We start from the raw sequence: 12184 nt of genomic DNA on the forward strand, positions 1-12184 counted from the left end.
TAAACTAATAAGTACTAAGGGAGTGAGAAGCATTATGAATTAGTCTTTGGGGACTGGGGGGGGGTCCTTAGTTTCCTTTGGGATAGCTCTAACCACAACTGACTCTTTAAGCTTGGAGAGGGAATTTTATTTGATGGCCGTGGATTACGGAAAATTCCTTACGGAGGTGGGAAGTATGTCTATGTGGAAGTGATAGAGTCTGCATAATTTCCTCAGTGCTTGTCTCTCTGTGGTGGATCAGAGAGCGAGCGAGAGAGCGAGCTGCTACCTCTCAGGGGAGCGTCTCAGTCATCATTCATGTTCTCTTCCTCTCTCTTATTTTTGGGTACAGCGTGTTTGCATAAAGTCAGAGAACTAGGCTACAGTTGCATCACGTTCTGTATTTGTCATTATTTAACTTAATGAGTCTTCACCATGTAGCCTAGCTAGACAATGCTTTCAGGTGTTAAGTTTCGTTCTTGGTCCTGGAGTTGGTTGAAGGAAAGGACGGATTATGGTATTAGCTGCTCAAGGGTCAAAGGAGCTACAGGCAAATTCTTCCTCAAAGTAAACCTTGCTTTCGAACTCAGTTGTAAGGCTATACGTTTTTCTGACATTGGATATTGCATGGCAGATCTCATGAATTTGCTGTTGATGTTGCATGTCAATATTTGGGAAATGTATGTCAGGAAGCGGCAGTATGGTCGGGCTGCTCAGTTTACAGACTCCCTAAATGTAGTAAACTATTGATAGTCTGCCAGCCTGACTGCCTTCTAAGTGTCAAAGCCCACCCTCAGTTTCTAACAGTTACGGTGGTGAAACCATCCCCATCACCCAGACTATGACATCCCCAGGAGAGGCACCTATTCTCTCTCTCTCTTAGTCATCCAGCAGAGACTAAGAGACCTATTGATCCTGAATTCACAGTGCACTTCCCCATTGGGTCCTTGAGGGACAGCTTTCTGACAGATCTTCTCCGGATGTTCAGTAAACGCCCAACCTAACCCCACATAAACTCCCCCACTGAATAAACAGCTGTCAGAGAGAAAGCACATAGCTGTGTGTTCTCATTCCCACATTCTTCTCCTGCTGGTACTGAACCATATCATCAATGTGCAGTGCGCATCAAGCTAGCAGATATGTGTTTTGGGTTTGGACGCTGGATGTAACATTTTGTGGGGTTATTTAGTATGTTGTGGAACTTGTGGGGCAAGAATCCCTTTTCATTAGTTTCTATAGTTCGCAGGTAGCTCACCTTGTGTCCTTCAAAGGCTAGCATTCGCATTTTACAGACTGACCTATTGCATGTTACTTCTGTCTGATATTGACTAATTGTATTGTTTATGGGATGATTAACAAACCCACTAATGATGTATGTGATGTCTTACCTCCATGAATGATGTTAATTGCATCAGTAATTGCTACATGAATCATGAACATTCATTAGCAAAAGGTGGTTGGAAAAGCCTGTAGAGCAGAGTACGGGGAAAGGAATTAGAATCACTGACACAGGATAGAGATACAGTTCGGAATACCTTTTCACCATTGTATTTCAACAATATCCGAGAACCACATTCTACTATATCCGATAACCACATATCCGTCGCTGTTGTTCATTCACAAAGCTTATCAAGGAAATGTACAGTTGAAGTTAGAAGTGTACATACACTTTAGGTTGGAGTCATTAAAACTTGTTTTTCAACCACTCCACAAATGTCTTGTAAATAAACAATAGTTTTGGCAAGGCGGTTAGGACATCTACTTTTTTCATTTTTCTAACAATTGTTTACAGACAGATTATTTCACTTATAATTCACTTTATCACAATTCCAGTGGGTCTGAAGTTTACATACACTAAGTTGACTGTGCCTTTAAACAGCTTGGAAAATTCTAGAAAATGATTTCATGGCTTTAGAAGCTTCTGATTGGCTAATTGATATAATTTCAGTCAATCGGAGGTGTACCTGTGGATGTATTTCAAGGCTTACCTTCAAACTCAGTGCCTCTTTGCTTGACATCATGGGAAAATCAAAAGAAATCAGCCAAGACCTCAGAAAGAAAATTGTAGACCTCCACAAGTCTGGTTCATCCTTGGGAGCAATTTCCAAACACCTGAAGATACCACGTTCATCTGTACAAACAATAGTATGCAAGTCCAAACACCACGTGTCTCCTAGAGATTAATGTAGGTTGGTGCAAAAAGTGCAAATCAATCTCAGAACAACAGCAAAGGACCTCGTGAAGATGCTGGAGGAAACAGGTACAAAAGCATCTATATCCACAGTAAAAACAAGTCCTATATCGCCATAACCTGAAAGACAGCTCAGCAAGGAAGAAGCCACTGCTCCAAAACCGCCATAAAAAAATCCAGACTATGGTTTGCAACTGCACATGGGGACAAAGATCGTACTTTTTGGAGAAATGTCCTCTGGTCTGATAAAACAAAAATAGAACTGTTTGGCCCTAATGACCATCGTTTTGTTTGAAGGAACAATGGGGAGGCTTGCAAGCCAAAGAACACCATCCCAACCGTGAAACACGGGGGTGACAGAATCATGTCGTGGGGATGCTTTGCTGCAGGAAGGACTGGTGCACTTCACAAAATAGTTAGAGTCATGAGGAAGGAAAATTACATTGATATATTGAAACAACATCTCAAGACATCAGTCAGGAATTTAAAGCTTGGTCGCAAATGGGTCTTCCAAATGAACAATGACCCCAAGCATACTTCCAAAGTTGCGGCAACATGGCTTAAGGACATCAAAGTCAAGGTATTGGAGTGGCCATCACAAAGCCCTGACCTCAATCCTATAGAAAATATGTGGGCAGAACTGATAAAGTATGTACGAGCAAGGAGGCCTACAATCCTGACTCAGTTACACCAGCTCTGTCCGGGGGAATGGGCCAAAATTCACCCAACTTATTGTGGGAAGCTTGTGTTGTGGAAGGCTACCAGAAATGTTTGACCCAAGTTAAGCAATTTAAAGGCAATGCTACCAAATACTAATTGAGTGTATGTAAACTTCTGACCCACTGGGAATGTGATGAAAGAAATAAAAGCTGAAATATTATTCTGACATTTCACATTCTTAAAATAAAGTCATGATCCTATCTGACCTACGACAGGGAATTTTTACTAGGATTAAATGTCAGGAATTGTGAAAAACTGAGTTGAAATGTATTTGGCTAAGGTGTATGTAAACTTTCGACTTCAACTGTATGTAAAATATGAAAATCATTGTCAGGTAAATTATAGGCAGAAAGATTTGCATGCGACATGCAAACTCATTCTTAGTGTGTGTTTGTCAGAGTGGTTGGATAAGCCAATTTCAAGTCAGCAACTTTGACTCTTATTGTTTCGATTGCAAAAGACTCTCTTTTTTGCCAGTCAAGAGTGACAAATTAACTCTGACAAACAAATTAGTTTGTGAAACAACAGTGCCACAAATCACTCGTGTGCAGATGATGAAGTGCTGCCTGTAATATCAACCCTGAGGAGAGAGAGACCATTATCAACATCTGACTACTTTCAGCACAACGATTATCAGCAGCTGCAATATGCTTTTGCATTCAGTTCCGTTCTGCTTTAAACTGCTCTGTCTGCCACATTGCTCTCTCTCTGCCTCCTTTCTCCTCGCCAGCTAATAGCCGAAAATTACATTTTAATTCACTTTGAATGTTACCCACCTTATGCTTTCCTGAGGCCATTGCTAAGCTGTTCTTTAAACCGCCGCCGCCACGGGAGGTTTCATTTCAAACACTTCCCAACAACCGACATACCGAGGCTTTGGTGTGATTTCACATTCACTCAGATTGTCACATAACACAGAAGCGAAAGCACAGAGGATAAGTGTTACGAGACGGCCATATTGGAACAGCTTAAAGCAGGAGGCCAATCAGGGCAGAGAACAAGTGGAAGAATCTCCTTCCGCTTCCCTTCTCGTGTTCTGACATAGCACACAACAAGAGCTTCTATTACTACTACCTCCAAAGTCTATTGGAAGTTTACTTTTAAACACAACCCCAATCTCTTCACCTTACGACACCCTCATCCATTCTTTCCTGTGCCATAGTAGCAGACCTTCAATCTCCCAGTGAAATTCAACCCGTGTCCCTTCAAATCTGAACATATTGCATTATCCACCCGCAGTCATTTGTTCCCCCAGCCCCTTAGGCAGTGGCATACATTAAGGGCCCTGGCTGCTCTGCTCTACTCCTCACCGATCCTCTGCTGTATCTTCTCATACTGGTTTAATATTCCCCAGCTTATTCCAGGGTCCTGGTGACTGAGGCTGGGGCTGCAGCAGAGGGAGATAGGGAGGGAGGGGAGGGGAGGGGAGGGGGAGGAGGGAGGAGAGAGAGAGAGAGAGAGAGAGAGAGAGAGAGAGAGAGAGAGAGAGAGAGAGAGAGAGAGAGAGAGAGAGAGAGAGAGAGAGAGAGAGAGAGAGAGGAAAACTGCCTCATCACATGAGGTAATTGATAGAGGCTCATAACTCATCCTCATCAATCATAGAGCCTTGATGCTGGCAATCAGGCATAACAATAAGGGCTGCAAATGGCTGACAATTGAATTAGCCATCTGCTCTATATGCATTTTGATAGCCAGTGAAAAGAGAGAGATAGGGAGTCTACTTCCCACCTTGTCAAACATGATTTTTACATTAAGCATGAATTTAATAAATGAAGTCTGGTAGAATAGATCTGGTCAAAGCACGACATGAGAGGGTAGGTTGGAGGTGTGGGTGGAATGTTGCAAAGATAAAAGGTTTTATATACATTTTAATTATAGGTATACACAGTTTCTGAGTTTTCGTATGCACTATTTTGCACAGCATAACCATAGATATAGAACATGAGTGAACAAAACATTAAGAACACCTTCTAAGTGTTGAGCTGCCCCTTCTTCTGCCCTAAGAATAGCCTCAATTCATCGGGTTATGGATAAGAGCGTCTGCTAAATGACTTAAATGTAAATGTGTCAAAAGCATTCCACAGGGTCATATGGCTCATATGAATCCCACAGCTTTGTATTTAAGCAATGATGGCCTTCCGGGGAACAGTGGGTTGTTCAGGGGTAGAATGACAGATCTTTCCCTTGTCAGCTCTGGGATTTGATCCAGCAACCTTTCTGTTACTGGCCCAATGCTCTAACCACTAGGCTACATGCCCCCCCTGAATGTCCTTTGGGTGGTGGACTATTCTTGATACATACAGGAAACTGTTGAGCTTAAAAAACTCAGCAGCGTTGCAGTTCTTGACACACTCAAACCGCTGCACCTGGCACCTACTACCATACCCCATTCAAAGGCACATTCATCTTTTGCCTTGCCCATTCACTCTCTGAATGGCACACATACACAATCCATGTCTCAATTGTCTGGGGTTTAAAAATATTTATTTGACCTGTCTCCTCCCCTGCATCTACACTGATTGAGGTGGATTTAACAGGTGACATCAAATAGGGATCATAGCTTTTACCTGGATTCACCTGCTCAGTCTATGTCATGGAAAGAGAAAGTGTTCTTAATGTTTCAACACTCAGTGTAAAGCTCTATGGGCATAACCATGTGACCTCCATGTGCTGCACTCAAGCACCTGGTCTTTAGCCTATTATAATCGCTTGATGGCAGCAAAGTAGTTTGCACTAGCACACTCCACTGTATAATGCACTCAGTAAACCCAGGATGGTAGTACAATGATTTGACATGCCCATATGCACACATCCAAAGCTATTTGCTATTTTATGAGATGCAGCTGGAATCTAAGTTGTCCTAAGTACGTGCGTGTACATATACATTTGAGTGTGTGTGGTGTGTGTGTGTGTGTGTGTGGTGGTGGTGGGGGGGGATTGGAAATAGAAAGAATCACAGCACACACCATAAGTTTGGCTCATCTGAGAAATCAACACTGCATTCAAAGTCATTACATCCTCTTTTTGCTGGCAGTTTACGAGTTTCTGTTATGGAGTCTCATCAAAGATAACATCTAATGATCAAAGCCAATGATGCTTGTCTGTGTGAATAACGATGTTGCCAGAACAGCGTGTGCTGTGTTACTTCCTAGGGCTAGGGGGACTGGCGATGTGTAATCAGGGAAATGTTCTTTTTTGACCTTGGGTTGAAGCTGGAGCTTATCTCAAATTGTGCTCATAGCTCCTTCTTCAGATCAAAGGGCTGTGAAGGACAGTTGAAAAAGCCATTTCACTGTGGTATCTCTGTATGAACTACTGTAATGTAGCTGGCCAAATGAGCGTGAAGGAATTCAAGTGTCAGAGTGTTTACTGTAGCTATGACTTCAGGATTTCTGATTGCACAACTTGCTCGGTGTGACCCCTGTGGCATCTGAACTGAAAATAACCTTAATTGATTTAACTTTATAAAATGGAAAAATAGCCAGTGCATTGTTTGATGAGACACTTCTAATAAATCTTAATGAAATGACCCTTTCTGTTTGTTTTCTTTTGTCCTTTCCAGTGGACTGTATTGGTGTGAAGGCTAACACACAGGGATTCCAATGCCTTCCAGACAACAATCTAAGATGGGGAATTGAAGAGGGTGAGTAGGATTATGAACGGTTAATCCAATGTTTGTTTTGCTTTTATTGACATGCCTACAGAAATCTATACTGCCCTACAAAGGACAAATGCAGTAACTACGCCAACAGTGAAACAGACAAATGGCTTTACATTTTTTTTGTAACCAGTCATGTATGTTGTAGGTAGATAAGTGATAATGCACTGGTGTATCATCTTATTATGAAGTCATTTTAATGCACATTGACCTTGACCACTGATTTGACCTATGAACCCTAAAATGCAGATACAAAGCTCTGCCATTGTATGACCTTAAACAACAACAGTGCATTTGGAAATTATTCAGACCACTTGACTTTTCCCACATTTTGTTACGTTATAGCCTTATTCTAAAATGGTTTAAATAACACATGTTCCTCAATCTACACACAATATCCCATAATGACAAAGCAAAAACAGGTTTTTAGACATTTTAGCAAATGTATTAAAAATAAAAACAGACATACCTTATTTACATACATATTCAGGCCCCTTTACTATCAGAGTCGAAATTGAGCACAGGTGCATCCTGTTTCCATTGATCATCCTTGAGATGTTTCTACAACTTGATTAGGGCACCTGTGGTAAATTCAATTGATTAGACATGAGTTGGAATGGCACACACCTGTCTATATAATGTCCCACAGTTGACAGTTTATGTCAAAGAAAAAAACAAGCCATGAGGTCAAAATAATTGTCCGTAGAGCTCAGAGACAGGATTGTCTCTAGACATATATCTGGGGAAGGGTACCAAAAGATGTATGCAGCATTGAAGGTCCCTAAGAACAGAGTGGCCTCCATCATTCTTAAATGGAAGAAGTTTGGAACCACCAAGACCCTTCCTAGAGCTGGCCGCCCAGCCAAACTGAGCAATCAGGAGAGAAGGGCCTTGGTCACTCTGACAGAGCTCCAGAGTTCCTCTGTAGAGATGGTAGAAGCTTCCAGAAGGACAACCATCTCTACAGCACTCCACCAATTAAGTATTTTTGGTAGTGGCCAGACAGAAGCCACTCTTCAGTAAAAGGCACATGACAGCCCACTTGGAGTTTGCTAGAAGGCACCTAAAGGACTCTCAGACCATGAGAAACAAGACTCTTTGGTCTGATGAAACCAAGATTGAAGTCTTTGGCCTGAATGCCAAGCGTCACGTCTGGAGGAAACCTGAAACCACACCCTACATTGAAGCATGGTGGTGGCAGAATCATGCTGTGGGGATGTTTTTCAGCAGCAGGGACTGGGAGACTAGTCAGGATCCATGGAAAGATGAACAGAGCAAAGTACAGAGAGCTCCTAGATGAAAACCTGCTCCAGAGCGCTCAGGACTGGGGCGAAGGTTCACCTTCCAACAGGACAACAACCCTAAGCACACAGCCAAGACAACGCAGGTGTGGCTTTAGGACAAGTCTCTGAATGTCCTTGAGTGGCCCAGCCAGAGCCCGGACTTGAAACCGATCAAACATCTCTGGAGAGACCTGAAAATAGCTGCGCAGCGATGCTCCCCATCCAACCTGGCAGAGCTTGAGAGGATCTGCAGAGAATAATGGGAGAAACTCCCCAAATACAGGTGTGCCAAGATTGTAGCATCATACCCAAGAAGACTCAAGGCTGTAATTGCTGCCAAAGAAGCTTCAACAAAGTACTGAGTCAAGGGTCTGATGTGTTTTTGCTATGTCATTATGGGCTATTGTGTGTAGATTGAACAGGGGAGATAAACAATTTAATTAATTTTAGAATAAGGCTGTAACATAACACAATGTGGAAAAAGTCAAGAGTTCTGAATACTTTCTGAATGCACTGTATATGACTAATTCAAAGGCAAAGTACAGTGTCTACAATCTAAATGTGTTTATCCAAATTTCTTGTTGTTTTTCTGTTTGATGGAAACAGCTTGTGAGTTCTAAATACATTCCAACTGTATTTAATGGTTTCATGTAGTTATGTTTTCATGTTTTGAAGGTTGTATTGTTGTAACCCTCATTAATTTTTTTCACCATAAGGTAAGGACTATTTCATCACGCATAATGTATATACTTAAAAAGTAATATTTCATTTTGTGAATTATCTATAATCTGTTAATGTGTTCATCCAACTTTCTTATTGTTTTTCTGTTTGACTTTGTATAGTCATTTATTTGACTTAGTGGTCATAGGTCACATCAGTGCTCATGCTTGATAGGCATAAAACATGGATAAGAGCGTCTGCTAAATGACTTAAATGTAAATGTAAATGATACATCAGTGCATTCTCACTTGTCTGCCTACAACATATTTGGCTGGACAGTAAATAAACTTTAAAGCAATTTTTCTGTTTCACTGTTTCAATAGTTACTTAGTTACTTCTCTTATGGCAGAGCGGGTAACTGCAGTCAAAACATAGTGGAACATAGCCTTGGTTTTTACTTAGATTTTGTAGTTACTGCAAATCTCACACTGAAAATAATTGATGGTGATATCGAATCGTTTCACCTTACTGTCCAAAAGCATTGTATGCAGCCGGCAATACACTCGTATCCGCTTTGGACCGGTTCATACCTAGAACATTCTCCATTCAGTCCTGAAGGTTGTGTATCGCTTTCAGCCAATCATGATGCAGCAAATTTAATTTAATTAAATCAAATCATATCATTTTATATTGGTCACATACACATGGTTAGCAGATGTTATTGCAAGTTTTGCGAAATGCTTATGCTTCTAGATCCAACAGTGAAGCGGTATCTAACAGAAAATATATAACAATTCGACAACAAAACCTAATATCTAACAAATTCCACAACAAAACCTAATACATACAATCTAGTAGAGGAATAGGATAAGAATTGACAGTTGAAGTCGGAAGTTTACATACACCTTAGCCAAATACATTTAAACTCAGTTTTTCACAATTCCTGACATTTAATCCAAGTAAAAATTCCTGGCCTTAGGTCAGATAGGATCACCACTTTATTTTAAGAATGTGAAATGTCAGAATAATAGTAGAGAGAATTATTTATTTCAGCTTTTATTTCTTTCATCGCATTCCCAGTGGGTCAGAAGTTTACATACACTCAATTAATATTTGGTAGCATTGCCTATAAATAGTTTAACTTGGGTCAAACATTTCAGGTAGCCTTCCACAAGCTTCCCACAATAAGTTGGGTGGTTTTGGCCCATTCCTCCTGACAGAGCTGGTGTAACTGAGTCAGGTTTGTAGTCCTCTTTGCTCGCATACTCTTTTTTAGTTCTGCCCACACATTTTCTATGGGATTGAGGTCAGGGCTTTGTGATGGCCACTCCAATACCTTGACTTTGTTGTCCTTAAGCCATTTTGCCACAACTTTGGAAGTATGCTTGGGGTCATTGTCCATTTGGAAGACACATTTGCTACCAAGCTTTAACATCCTGACTGTTGTCTTGAGATGTTGCTTCAATATATCCACATAATTTTCCTGCCTCATGATGTCATCTATTTTGTGAAGTGCACCAGTTTCTCCTGCAGCAAAGCAACCCCACAACATGATGCTGCCACACCATGCTTCACGGTTGGGATGGTTTTCTTCGGTTTCCAAGCCTCCCCCTTTTTCCTCCAACCATAACGATGGTCATTATTGCCAAACAGTTCTATTTTTGTTTCATCAGACCAGAGGACATTTCTCCAAAAAAATGTCCTCACGTGCAGTTGCAAACCGTAGTCTGGCTTTTTTATGGTGGTTTTGGAGCAGTGGCTTCTTCCCTGCTGAGCGTCCTTTCAGGTTATGTCGATATAGGACTCGTTTTACTGTGGATATACAGTGGGGCAAAAAATAATTTAGTCAGCCACCAATTGTGCAAGTTCTCCCACTTAAAAAGATGAGAGAGGCCTGTAATTTTCATCATAGGTACACTTCCACTATGACAGACAAAATGAGGAAAAGAAATCCAGAAAATCACATTGTAGGATTTTTTATGAATTTATTTGCAAATTATGGTGGAAAATAAGCATATGGTCAGTAACAAAAGTGTATCTCAATACTTTGTTATATACCCTTTGTTGGCAATGACAGAGGTCAAACGTTTGCTGTAAGTCTTCACAAGGTTTTCACACACTGTTGCTGGTATTTTGGCCCATTCCTCCATACAGACCTCCTCTAGAGCAGTGATGTTTTGGGGCTGTTGATGGGCAACACGGACTTTCAACTCCCTCCAAAGATTTTCTATGGGGTTGAGATCTGGAGACTGGCTAGGCCACTCCAGGACCTTGAAATGCTTCTTACGAAGCCACTCCTTTGTTGCCCGGGCGGTGTGTTTGGGATCATTGTCATGCTGAAAGACCCAGCCACGTTTCATCTTCAATGCCCTTGCTGATGGTAGGCTTTGTTACTTTGGTCCCAGCTCTCTGCAGGTCATTCACTGGGTCCCCTCGTGTGGTTCTGGGATTTTTGCTCACCGTTCTTGTGATCATTTTGACCCCACGGGGTGAGATCTTGTGTGGAGTCCCAGATCGAGGGAAATTATCAGTGGTCTTGTATGTCTTCTATTTCCTAATAATTGCTCCCACAGTTGAATTCTTCAAACCAAGCTACTTACCTATTGCAGATTCAGTCTTCCCAGCCTGGTGCAGGTCTACAATTTTGTCTATGGTGTCCTTTGACAGCTCTTTGGTCTTGGACATAGTGGAGTTTGGAGTGTGACCTGTTTGAGGTTGTGGACAGGTGTCGTTTATACTGATAACAAGTTCAAACAGGTGCCATTAATACAGGTAACGAGTGGAGGACAGAGGAGCCTCTTAAAGAAGAAGTTACAGGTCTGTGAGAGTCAGAAATTTTGCTTGTTTGTAGGTGACCAAATACTTATTTTCCACCATAATTTGCAAATAAATTCATTAAAAATCATACAATGTGATTTTCTGGATTGTACCTATGATGAAAATTACAGGCCTCTCTCATCTTTTTAAGTGGGAGAACTTGCACAATCGGTGGCTGATTAAATACTTTTTTGCCCCACTGTAGATATTTTTGTACCTGTTTCCTCCAGCATCTTCACAAGGTTATTTGCTGTGTTTCTGGGATTGAAACTATGTTCATCTCTAGGAGACAGAACGCGCACCCCCTTCCTGAGCGGTATAACGTCTACATGGTCCCATGGTGTTTATACTTGCGCACTATTGTTTGTACAGATGAACACGGTTCCTTCGGGTGTTTGGAAATTGCTCCCAAGGATGAACCAGACTTGTGGAGGTCTACAATTTCCTTTCTGAGGTCTTGGCTGATTTCTTTTGATTTTTCCATGATGTCAAGCAAAGAGGCACTGAGTTTGAAGGTAGGCCTTGAAATACATCCACAGGTATGTATTGACTGAAATGATGTCAATTAGCCTATCAGAAGCTTCTAAAGCAATGACATAATTTTCTGGAATCTTCCAAGCTGTTTAAAGGCACAGTCAACTTAGAGTTTGTAAACTGTATTAGTATAAAATGTAGGGATGAGCAGTGACTGAGCTGCTAAGATGCAATAGATAGTGAAGAATTGATAGTGAAAGATACAGTATATAGTATATATATATGAGATGACTAATGTGAGACATGTAAACATTCTTCAAGTGACATTATTAAAGTGACTAGTGTAACACATGTGAGTGAGAGACAACAGACAGACAACAGGAGCAAAGTGACGCACAGAGG

The 12184-nt window shown here is 41.2% G+C and overlaps 1 protein-coding gene across 4 annotated transcripts in view; it reads left to right on the forward strand.

Moving 5' to 3' along the window:
- The window catches only part of dlgap1a (discs, large (Drosophila) homolog-associated protein 1a), a 110213-nt gene that overhangs the window by 25626 nt on the left and 72403 nt on the right, over window positions 1-12184 (forward strand). For all 4 annotated transcript variants that reach the window (XM_046322468.1, XM_046322471.1, XM_046322469.1 and 1 more), the window contains exon 2: window positions 6453-6533. The gene's annotated coding sequence lies outside the window, so the exon portion shown is untranslated. The remainder of the gene's footprint in view (window positions 1-6452; window positions 6534-12184) is intronic.

The sequence above is a fragment of the Oncorhynchus gorbuscha genome, linkage group LG22 (assembly GCF_021184085.1).
Source record: "Oncorhynchus gorbuscha isolate QuinsamMale2020 ecotype Even-year linkage group LG22, OgorEven_v1.0, whole genome shotgun sequence".
Classification (NCBI taxonomy): domain Eukaryota; kingdom Metazoa; phylum Chordata; class Actinopteri; order Salmoniformes; family Salmonidae; genus Oncorhynchus; species Oncorhynchus gorbuscha.